Source organism: Vombatus ursinus, unplaced genomic scaffold, assembly GCF_900497805.2.
Source record: "Vombatus ursinus unplaced genomic scaffold, bare-nosed wombat genome assembly UNPS02014872.1, whole genome shotgun sequence".
NCBI lineage: Eukaryota > Metazoa > Chordata > Mammalia > Diprotodontia > Vombatidae > Vombatus > Vombatus ursinus.
Genome location: NW_020954650.1, coordinates 9,049,748 through 9,062,501, shown reverse-complemented (window position 1 = coordinate 9,062,501; position 12,754 = coordinate 9,049,748). Strand labels below are relative to the sequence as shown.

At 36.0% G+C, this 12,754-nt stretch overlaps 1 protein-coding gene across 3 annotated transcripts in view; it reads left to right on the top strand.

Moving 5' to 3' along the window:
* The window catches only part of LOC114028179 (beta-1,3-galactosyltransferase 5-like), a 73,992-nt gene that overhangs the window by 47,202 nt on the left and 14,036 nt on the right, over nucleotides 1-12,754 (top strand). For 2 of the 3 annotated variants that reach the window (XR_003567330.1, XR_003567331.1), the window contains one exon: nucleotides 12,445-12,730. The exons of the other annotated variant lie outside the window; for it this stretch is intronic. The gene's annotated coding sequence lies outside the window, so the exon portion shown is untranslated. Of the gene's footprint in view, nucleotides 1-12,444; nucleotides 12,731-12,754 lie in introns of those variants that run through there. 3 annotated transcript variants of the gene reach the window in all.

The following is a 12,754-nucleotide window of genomic DNA, read 5'->3' as shown; positions in this document are numbered from 1 at the left end:
TAATATGAAAAAGAGAGGTCAACAGAAAGTTCAAAGAGAAATTTAAGGAAGTAGAGATCACTTTTGACTGGACAGTGGGTAGGGAAGTCTTCATGGAGGAAATGGCCTTGAAATATCAGAAGTATTTCCATAGGTAAAGCTGAAGAAGGAGTCTATGAGGGATAACTTATTATGAGGGACAACTTATTATGAGGGACAACTTGCATAAATATATAAACATGGTAAAGGAATAATTCAACTTGGCTGGAATATACCATTAAACAGATGAAATCAGAGAAGAGGCCAGTTTAGAAAAAGGTGGTAGAATAACTTCTTACTATTTCACAGGTTGGAATGTCTATGATTCTATTAATTTTTTCCATAATTTTGTCATTTCCATGTTTCACTGAGATTTAAATGTGGTATGAATATACATGAATCATCATTAGTAGAATATGCATTCTCAGTGGCAGGAATGGGTTTTCACTGATTCATCCTGGATGCACTTCTGGCCCCCACTCCAGAAATACTAGCTTCTGTTTCCTAACTAATCTTCTGGACCCCTTAGAGCACTCAGTTACCAGCCCAGGCTCATGCTTATTAGAGAATAGGTCCTAAACAAGACTTACCATCTCCTACTTCCTGGTTAGACCTACGATGACCATGGCTATATCACCTCCTGGCTTTTCTGAGGCCCTCAGGTGACATTTCTGGCTCCTGCTTCTGCTTACCACAAGGTAGGATCCTGGGACAAAGTACCTCCCATTTGTGCCTATGCTCCTAGAACACAGCAATACTACCTACCAGGAGACCAGTCAGTGGCGTTCTGTGCCTAGACCTTGAGGGACCTCCTTGGACATTCTGATCACATGCCTTCATTGGCAAACATCTCCTCACTTGCTGAAACTTCACCTGGACACATTTACCAACAGTTATCTCACTCCTATCGTCTCTTAGTCACCCCATATGACTGATATCGTATCCCTAATAAATTCCCCTCTTTAACTCTTACTGTCTGCTTCCTCTTTCAAACCCTACTAATGTCCAGATCTTCCTGCCCCTTCCATAGTTTACTCTGGAACTCCATAAATGACAAACTCCTTTTCATATTAAACCTCTTTCTCTTTTACTTCTTCCATCTACTAGCAGTTATTAAGACTTAATTCCTTCCAGATAATACTGAATCTATGGAAATGCATTCAGTACTGGGTGCACTTTGTTTCCTCCCTGCCAATGCATTGTAAAGTTAGTAGTGTTGATCACCCTTGCCTCCCAGTACTCTCTCCTCTCTTGGATTTAAAGACAATACTTCTGGTCTTCCCCCTAGCTGTCTGACTGTTCCTTTTGGGTTTCTTTTGCTGGATCTTCATCTACATCGTGCACACTGTGAGTGTAGTCTAAAGCTCTGTCTTGGGACTCCATTTCTTTTCTAGTATTTTTCACTAGATTATCTTATCAGCTTTCATGGGTTCAATTACCATCTCTATGCATATCATTCTTATATCTACATATAAATTCCTAGTCTCTATCTTTAGTTCCAGTCCCACATCATTAGCCACCTAGTGACTTTTTCAAATTAGATGTTCCATAGACATTTCAAACTCAACAACACGTCCAAAACATAATTCATTATCTTACTGTCATCACCCTAGTTCAGGCACTCAAAACTTCATTCCTGCTTGTACTACTGCAGTAGACTCGTAATTTGTGTCACTACCTCAAGTCTCTTCCCACTTGAATTCATCTCTGCCCAAATGCCAAACTGAATTTCCTAAAGCATATTTTAACCCTGTCAACCACCCCCCCATACCATTCAGTAAACTCCAGTGGATCCTTGTTACTTCCAGAATCAAATATAAAGTCCTCTGGTAATCTAAAACTTTTCACAACCTGGCCCTTTTCTGTATTTCTAATCTTTGTACATTCACATAATTTCATGGACTCTAAGGTCCAGCCATGATGGCTTATGTGTTGTTCCTCACACAACATTACTGTTCCCATCTCCTTAGACTCACTGTCCTCTATTCCTAGAATAATCTTCCAGCTTACCTCTGCCTCATAGAATCCTTACCCTCCTTCAAGACTCAGCTTTAGTGCTATCTTTTGCAGGTAGCCTTTCCTATTCATGTAGATGCTAAAGCCTTCCCCTCTAAGCTTACCCTTTATTTTATTTATTTTTATATTTTTTGCACTTAATAGTATTTACTTTTTTCTTAATTACATGTAAAGATAGTGTCCAACATTCATTTTCGTAAGATTTTGACTTCCAAATTTTTTCTCCTTCTTCCCCCCAAGACAGCAAGCAATCTGATATAAGTTAGACACGTACAATCATATTAGACATATTTCCATATTAATCATGTTGTGAAAGAAGAATCAGAACAAAAGGGAAAAATCACGAGAAATAAAAAAAAACCAAAAACAAAAAAAAACAAAGTGAAAATAGTATGCTTCAATCTGCATTCAGGCTCCATAATTCTTTTTCTGAGTGTGGTTAGCATTTTCCATCATGAGCCTTTTGGAATTGTCTTAGATCATTGTATTGCTGAGAATACCTAAGTCTATCATAGTTGATCATTACATAATGTGGCTGTTACTATGTACAATGTTCTCCTGGTTCTGCTTACTTCACTCAGCATTAGTTCATGTAAGTCTTTCCAGGTTTTTCTGAAATTCACCTGCTCATCATTTCTTATAGAACAATAGTATTCCATTACATTCATATACCACAACTTGTTCAGACATTCCCCAATTGATGGGCATTGACTCGATATCCAATTCTTTGCTAATCTTATATATACTTTATTTTAGTTTTTAATTAGCTTGTTTATTTTTAGTTTTCAACATTTATTTCTTTAAGATTTTGAGTTCCAAATTTTCTGCCCATCTCTCCCCTCCCCCACCCCAAGATGGCATGTAATTTGATATAGACTCTATATATACATTCATATTAAACCTATTTTCACATTAGTCATATTGTAAAGAAGAATTAAAAGTAATGGGAGGAACCACAAGAAAGAAGAAACAAAAAAAAGAGAGAGAGAGCAAATAATATGGTTCAATTTGCATTCGCCCTCCAAAGTTCTTTTTCTGGATGTGGACAGCATTTTCCATCACGAGTCTTTTGGAATTGTCTTAGATCCTTGCATTGCTAAGAAGAGACAAGTCTATCAAAGTTAGTCATCACAAAATGTGGCTGTTACTGTGTACAATGTTCTCCTGGTTCTGCTCACTTCACTCAGCATCAGTTCATATAAGTCTTTCCAGGTTTTTCTGAAATCCACGTGCTCATCATTTCTTACAGCACAATAGTATTCCATTACATTTATATACCACACCTTGTTCAGCCATTCCCCAACTGATGGGCATCCCCTCAATTTCCACCATCTTATATAGAATGTAAGCTCCTTTAGAGCAGGGACTGCTTTCATTTCTTGCTTGTAATCTCAATGCTTAACACAATGCCTTGTACATAGTATGTTTTTAATGAATATTTATTGATTGATTATTTCTTCTACTCTTTATTAGTGTTCATAAATGGGGCAGCAGACCAGAATGTGATTGCTCTGTGTAACTATGGAGTAAAGTAAAGTTAACTGGTCTGCATAGATATTAAATTCATGGCAATAACATCAGCAATTAGATTGTGATGTGTAGCTATCTGAGCTAATTAGTCACAAAGATCATGTAAGTGGAAATGTACTTCACTTTACAGAACACATATGTTCTTTAAATTTTTCTACAAATCAAACTACCCTTTTTCCTTTTGGTTTTTATGCAATTGGAAGTGGAGTAAACATTTTGTATTGTAATGGAAGAGATCTAGGAGTTTCTAGTTTAATTCCATGAGACTGAAACTCACCCAAAGTCACATTGATAGTGGCAGAGCCAGAATTATCATACAAGTTTCCTGACTCCTAATGAGTAAGTATTAACCCCTATAACCTATGGATAGGGCATATTAAATATTTAAAATCATATATTTAAGAGAAAAGTAATAATTTTCATATATTCAAAATAAGTCAAAACATATGATCACTTTAGTTAATTCATACACATATTTAAATTAAGACCCATTCTCCAATAAGTGAGTGGTCAAAGCACAAAAAGAAATTTATTCTTCAAAAGAAGAAATACAAGTACTAACTACCTGAAAAAGTTAAAAATTATGAATAATCAGGCAAATACAAATTAAAATAACCTTGACATACTGTCTCATAGTCAAAGTAGCAAAGATTGGAAAAATCATTGTTGGATGGGATGACAAGAATGCTGTTGGAAATGTCAAGGTTCAATCATTCTGGAAAACAATTTAGAATTATGCAAGGAAAGTTACTAAGTTGTTCATACCTCGATTCATTTTTGAGACTATATTTCAAAAAGGTAACTGACTATAAGGAAAGACATATGTTAAAAAAAAACAGAAAACTTCATAACATTATTATTTGTATAACACATTGGAATCTGATCCTACATCAAAATAAAAATAGAGATGGGAAATGGCTGAGGTCATGGGGGTGGGGGGATAGAAAGAAAGGGAGAAGAGGGATGTTACCTGGGTTGGTTCTCAAAGAATTTAGTAGAAGAAAGAGGAAGCTGTGACTTGGTGTGGAAGTTCATGTCACCTCCATCTTGAGGCCATGTGGATTTTTGTAGAGCCAAGAAGCTACTCAGTGTACACCCATAGCAATTCTCCTTTCCTTCTTTGATTTCTGTTCATTCCTTCCCCACTGCTTAGTATTATATAAATTATATTAGCATCTGCTAACCTTCCTTGCGTATTGTTATTTGAGCTATAAAAACTGAAACTTGTCTGAAATAATACACCATCCAGATTTCTCACCCAATTCAGATTGTGATAGTTATCTATTGACACTCCCACCCCCAAAATTCTTCCTTCTTTCTCATTTAGTTCAGTACCAGTGTCACAGTCTTCCTCTCTGCTCCCAATTCCTAGCTATCTGGCTTAAGTTTCACACCTCTTCATTCAGTTGAAATAGTTTTACAAAATTACCAAAGATCTTTTAATCTTGAATCTAATGAACTTCTCTCAATTTTCATTCTTACTGATTTCTCTGTAGCCTTTGACACTGTTGTTCTCCTCGTTCTCCTAGATGCTCTCTGCTCTTTAGGTTTTTCTGACACTGCTCTCTCTTTTTTGGCCAGTTTTCAGGCACCTTTGTGAAATCTTCATTCAGCTCATAATCACTAACTGTGAGTGTCCCCCAAGGATCTGTACTGACCCCTCTTCTCTTTTCCCTCTAGACCAGGGGTTATTGACCTGTGGTGTTCTTGAAAGAGCAACATCAGAGGGTCTGTGAACTTGGATGAGAAAAAAATATATATTTTTGTTCTAGTATAGTTACCTTTCTTTGTAATCTTAGGAATTTTATTTTAGGCATTTAAAAATATTATTCTGAGGAGTCAATGGGCTACATGAACTTAAAAAGTGGTTCACAATACAAAAAGAACCCTTTGATTTTAAGATTTCTAAATCCAGTCCTAATATGTAGAAGTGATCATTGAACCCATGGAAGCTAATGAGATAATTTAGTGAGAATCAGGTAGACTCTAGACTATCTAAATAATCTCATCAGTTCTGGTCCAGAGCAAGGGTTCTTAACCTTTTGGTGTCATGAATTCCTTTTCCAGTTTGGTAAATCTTGTGGACCCCTCTCAAAATATTGTTTTTAAATGCCTAAATACATATGAAGCTAATTATTTTGAAATAAAGTTGTAATTCCCCCACTCCCATCCAAGTTCATCTATATATCTAGCCCTAGTATCTATGCTAAACTCTAATCTGGCAACACCAGATTAACCCTTTGGACATCTTGACTTGGCTGTCCTATAGGCACCCCAAATTCAATATGTCCAAAACAGAACTCATTATCTTTCTCCCCAACCCCTTCCTTCTTCCCAACTTCTTATTCATAGTCACCCAGATTCACACAACCCCTACGTCATTCTTGTCTCTTCACTCTCAGTTACCCACATGTCTAATCTGTTATTATTTTTTTCTTTTTTACTTTTATGACATCTCTCATATATGTCTCCTCTCCACTTACATAAGCTAACACCCTGGTGCAGGTCTTCATTATCTCATAACTTGACTGTTTTAATGGAATTTTCATTGATTTCCTTGATTCGTCTTTCTGTTCCATTCAGCTGCCAAAGTGCTTTCCCTAAAGTATTGGTCTGACCATGTTACTCCCCCTCCCTTTACAAAATAAAATCCAATGGTTCTCTATTCCCCCAGGATCAAACATAAAATCCTCTGTTTGGAATTTAAAACTTTTCACAACCTGGTTTCTTCCCAGTTTCCTTACACTTTACTGCCCTCCATGTACTCTATCATTCAGTGATATAGGTATACTTGCTATTCTCTGACTCATCTATTGACTCTGCCTTTTCACTGGCTTTCTCCCATTCCTGGAATGCTTTTCCTCTTCATCTCCATTTCCTGGATTCTTTGAAGACTCAGCTCAAATCCCACTTTTTTTCAGGAAGATTTGGCCAGTTCACAACCCCTTCCCCCAACATCCCCAACTGCTAGTGCCTTTCCTTTGAGATTTCCTCTCACTTACTCTGTATATATCTTGTAGGTATGTAGAGGTAGCTATTTTCATGTTATCTTTCACATTAGAATGTAAGTTTCTTTCAGACTGTAGACCATGTTTTTGTCTTTCTTTGTATCTCTAGCACTTTGCACAGTGCCTGATACATAGAAAGCACTTCATCAATGTTTGTTGACTTGACTTTATTTTCTTCTACTTGACTCAGAAGGAAACCTTAGTACCTAGTCACTCTCTCACCTTTTAGGTAAGAAACCAAACCCTCCTGAGTGTCAGTCTTCTGTGATTCTTTCACTGCTTGATTGAGACTCAGACAAGTATCCAAGGTGTCCCTTTCTACAATTTTTCCATGTGTCTCTGTACCATAAACCTCTTGGATACCCAGACAAATTTCCTTTTACCAAAGGATACTCAATATTTCCCCAAATGGATCCCTGAAATTTGTAAGCACCATCCAGATGGTGTTTCTAACTCATTCCTTACTAGAAGTAGCAGGTTAACTTAAAACAAATGTACTCAGTAAAGCCCTTAAAGAGTTGTGAAGCAACCCTTCCCCAAAGAACAAACATTTGAGGTTGATTATCTGTGATTTTTAGGCCACCAGGCAAACTTTCTCCTATGGACATACAGTCCATAAAGATCTCAGATAAGCTGTTTAGATTCATGCCATCAATAAACCAAGCAGTTAAAATTTCATAAAAAGAAAAGGAAAAAATAACTTTGCCCAGTAATTATAATGTGATACGGGTTTGCTTCAGTTTCCTCAACTATTTGGGGTTAATACAGGAGTTAATGGCTAGGAGCTAATCAATAATATTCTGCTGCAAAACAAAAGAATTAACTGCTTATTTTCTTTTTAATTATTTAAAGCAGTGGGCATTAAGCCCACTTTAGAGATTAACGATTTGTGGTCAGAACCCATTGATTTAACTAGAAGTTAATTAGTGGGTCAACAACTCCATATCGACAGATTGGATCTGTAACAAGAATGTAGCGATTTAACATTAGAAAAATCATAAATGTAACTAAGCATCTCAATGACAAGAACAATGAAAATCATATGTTTGTAGCAAAAAAAAAGTAGAAAAAGCTTTTGATAAAAATACATCCATTTCTGCTAAGAACACTAGAAAAAATAAGAACAAGTATGTTTTCTTAATATGACAAATAGAATATATTTAAAAATCAAGAGTCAGCATTATATGTAATAGGAGTTCTTTCTAATAATATCAGAACTACAGCAAAGAGGTATTGTCACCGCTTCAGTTGGGGTTAAGTAACTTGCCCAGGGTCAACCAGCTAGTAAGTTTCAAATGTCTGAGGTCATATTTGAACTCAGGTCTTCTTGACTCCAGAGTTGGTGCTCTATCCACTGCGCCACCTAACTGCCCCATCTAGCTATTATTTCTTGTATTATATCAAATGCTACAATGTTAAATCACGCTACATTCTTGTTATAGATCCAATCTGTCGATATGGAGTTGTAGCCTCTGCTAATATTTTATTTTAAATTGTTGCATCAATATTCAATGGGGATATTGAGTATAGTTTTCTTTCTCTGCTTTGATGCTTCCTGGATTAGATAATTAGACTATATTTATATCATAAAAGGAATTTTCTGTTTCTTGTTCTGTTAATATGTTATTTATATTTTTGTAAATATTCATCTACTTCATTTAAATTGTTTTGTTCAGCAAAATTGATTCTAATAAAATCCTTTATTTCATCTGTATTTGTTATGAATTCTTTTTAATTTTTGATACTGGTGAACCCCTTTTTGGGGTTCGGTGATTTGTTTTTTTTTTTCTTTCAATTTTGTTAACCTCTTCTTTGACTTATTCTATTTTGGTGTTAAAAATTTTTTGTTTTTTTGTTTTTGTTACATACCCAGTTTCTTGATCTGTTCTTTCTCTTCTGATGTTAAAAATGTTTAGAAACATAAATTTAGGGATATAAACTCCTAATGACTGATTTGGCTGCATCCCTTAAATTTTGGTATGTTTTTATTATCATTAATGAAGTTATTTATCATTTCTATGATTTCTTCTTTGACCCACTAATTCTTTAGGACTAAGTAGTTAATCTTCAGTTGATTTGGCATATTTGGCCAAGGGGGTCATTCACAGTTTCTTGTTGCTAAAAGTTCTTTTCTTCCTTTTGTGGGGTACTCCATTTTTTTTCATTGGTTCCCAGTGAGGTAGACACTGCTATCAGCTCATTCAGGTGAAAGAAATGATTATTTCTCTCAATAGTCATTTACTATTGGGGAGATACAGGATTTTTTCACTTTCTCTTTCCTCATTCAGAAATCAGCGCCTTGCAGGTTATTCAGCCAGCATCTAAGGGACATTGTTGATATTGAGATTGAATTAATTTTCTCCTCAATCTTTTTCAGAGCCCACCTAAGTGGGGAAGCCCATTGTATTCCACTCAGGCTTGGATGGGGTGGGGTAGATCCTTTGTCTAAACTGCCCAAAGCTGGTGGTAGTCTGGGAGTAAGTGACACAATCAAAGTCGTGTCCTGCAAACCCTCATTACAATAGGTCTCATTAATATTCATTCCCATTAATTGTTAAGCTATCAGAGTTGATTGCAGCCTGCTGAGAACACTCAGTCTTCCAAGGTCAAATAAGGGTCAAGAAGCTGCCATGGTTTAGGAGAAACAGCCCAATGACCCTTTTATTAATTATCTGTCAGCCATAATTAATAAAATGATTGTTAATTATCCAGAAATTATGTCTCTCGAACTTTATATATGTCACAGAGGAATGTCATATTGTATACTGGCAAGGTGATTCCCTGGTGAGAGCCGAGGAGTAAAAGGAATTTACTTTTCCCAGGTTCAAGCTAAGACCTCTCCTTTCCTCTTATGCAGATCCTTTTGGGATGTATACTGGCAAGTCGTTGATTCCAGTTTCTATGACAGCTTTCCATTTGATTGAGACTTCTCATCTAGTCAGAGCTAACATTTGGTGAAGTGATTTTCACCTCCCACCCAACTTGTCTAATAGGTTCTCTTGATCTACTTTTCTATTTTTTTTTTTAATGAATAGGCAGTCTGGAAGTGCCATTTTCTTTATTTCTACCTTTTTTCATTATTTACCTTGAGATTCTTGTTGGCCTTTTGCTCCTCCAAATGAATTTTATTATTATTTTTTAAAGGTCTGTAGAGCATCCATTGGCTAATACATCTCTAAGTAGTGCCACTTTAGTAGTGAGATATAAATGTTAATTACCCTCCTCCTCCTCCTCATTATTATTATTATTATTAATAAATTTTTTCTTTATTACTTTAAGAACTGTTTTGGAATTTTATCTATATAGGTAATGACTGCGCTTTGATAGCTTCAAGATAACTGGTGCATTTTGTAGTTATTTTGAATGGGACTTCCCTTTCTCTTATTTCTTCCTGGATTTTGTCATCATTGTTTAGAAATGCCATTGATTTCTGTGTGTTTATTTTCCAACATAGAAATTTACTGAAGATGTAAATTATTAATTCATTTCTTTGCTGTTCTGCTAGGATTTTCTAAGTTAATTATCACATCAACAACAAACAAGGATGAAATTAACTCCTCTTTTTCTAAGTCTCATTCTGCTGTCTTTTTGATCTGGATAACATTTATAGTTACATCAAATAATAGCAGGGATGGAAGGCATTCTGGCTTTACTTCTGTATTAATTCAAAAAAACTTTCAGTGTTTATACATTAAATATAATGCTGGCAACAGCCCTATAAGGTAGGTGGTATTATTATCTCCATTTTGCAGTTGAGGAAACTGAGCTAAATAGAGACTAAGTAACTTGCTCATGGTCACACAGTAAGTGTGTGAGGCTGGATTTGAACTCAGATCTTCCTAATTCCAGGTCCAGCACTCTATCCATTGTGCCACCTAACTGCTTTATATTATGTACAACTTGCAAGCATCTCTACCATTATATACTTCTGTTATAAACAAGTATTACAGCTTCTGGAAATGGGAAGGGAGAAATCCCATCCCAATTCTCCTTTGCCATATTCTGGAAGAAGGCACAAGGGAAAATGTAAAGAAGGAATCTGAATCGTGAAAATGAAAGTGCATATACACATGATGCCCTCACTTTTATAGAATTTTGAGTGAAGTGGTCCTTTAGATCATCCCCTTGAGTCTGAGTTACTGGGAACCAATCACAACATTTCTGTGGGTCCTCTTAGCAAAGAACAAATGTTCATGTGCACCTTTATGGGAGTTGTGTAACAGATGCCTCTAGACAAAGCCTATATCATCAAGGTGACTGAGGAGCTCATCATATTTATCAGGGAGTCTCCCTACCCCACTTAAGAGTGTTTAGAACTAATAGAACAGCATAATCTCTGTAATAACATACCTGTCACCCTCTGTTCCTGCATTGTTTTATCTTTACTTTGTTTCCTCTTTGACCCTATCATCTTATATTCTTGGAAAGCAGTGAAAATTATTCTGAAATATGTCCAATAGTTGGGGAATCATTGAAGAAACTGTGGTACATCAATGTAATGGAACCATCAAGAGTGAAAAATATGAAGAATTCAGAGAAAGATGTGTGAAGTACATGATGTGATACAGAAGGAAGACAACAGAACCAAAATATTATTATTACCAACAACTACAAAAATCTAAATAAAGACAATAATAAAAAGCAATAAAACTAAGGTTAAACACACAGGACAGTGTTAAAATTCTATTATCAAAGTTAAAAGACACAATGCTTTCTGTTAACCATCAGAAACCTATAAAAATAGAAAGTAATATCAGTTTTAAACATGTAATTAGGAAGTAGTGTTGCTTGTCTAGTATATTTAAACATCTAACACAGAAGACTTGAGTCTCAGGGATTTGGGGTGGCCTGTACATAGTAGGAAGGGATATTTAAATAAATATCTGGCCTACTCCATCTCCAAGGGAGACTTCAGTTTCTGTCTTTGTGGGGAGTAGGAGGAGGACCATAGGTAGGTGTTTGTTCCTACATTATCTTACCTCTAAGAGGGCAGTGACATAGAATTATATCTATTTAATACACGTCAGATACTTTTAGTCTAGGGAGGGGTACAATGCTCTTTTGGGGATTCCAGATAAAAGTCACTTTCCTTTGTTGATCCAAAACTGAGAGTAGCATCTTACTCTTGGTGAGCTTAGCTCTTTCCTTCCAAATGCTTATTATACAAATTATATGATTGTCTATTCATGGGTAGAGAGCAAATGTATTTATCAAAAATAAATAGTAAAACAATAGTCAGGGAAATTATACGTATTAGATTGGATGAAAGAACACAAAAAGGAGAATTTATGACAGAAGCAAGATAAAGATCTCAGTTCAACTTAAGAAAGAAGAATCTCACTCGAGAAGTCTACACTTAGCAGTTTCTGAGGGTAGCAGGCATTGGAAATCAAGGTACATGAAGGAGGGCTGTTTTTTTCCCCACATACTTATGACTCAGAGGAGATCTTTCATGAACAATTCAAAGTTCATGCCTTGCCTTCCCATCTCCTCAGTCTCTCTAAAATTTCCTGGAGATAAACATGTATATGCCTTGAGAGACAGGTTTCTCAGGAAACCAGGACTCCCAACCTCCTGTGCATCACAGGGCTGTCCTTCAGGGAATTTCTAGAGCTCACTTGAGGCAGAGGATTACAATTGATTTTTTTTTCTGAATATACATTTTTAATGGTTGGCTTGCGTGTTTATTGAGAAGGGCCAGTTGTGTCTGAACAAAATGTATCAATTAATTATTAGCTATATGAGTTTAGGCAAGTCACTTAACCTCTATGATCAATACTGACCTTATTTATAAAGTTGAATAATATTTATATGAGCACTTTGTAACTATAAAGTAGCATACTTACACATTTTATAATTCTTTCTGCTATAGGGGAGTGGTGATCATGGGACCATATTGATCTACTATGAAGCACCTCCTATGGAGTTAGGCATGGACTCTGGAGACTTCATTCTCTGATTGAAGGACATATGCTTTGGAATGATGGGCAACATCTTATTGGTCCCTGCGATTTTCAGGGTATAGATCTGTCAAAGAAATATATTAGGCAATTGATCCAGAAAAAGCCACCTCTATAAAAAAGCTCCACCCTTCTTTTTTTTTTGAGCATGTTCCTTTGAGACTCTGCTGGCTTTCCTTGGACTTTTAGTGGTGTGTGTGTGTGTGTGTGTGTGTGTGTGTG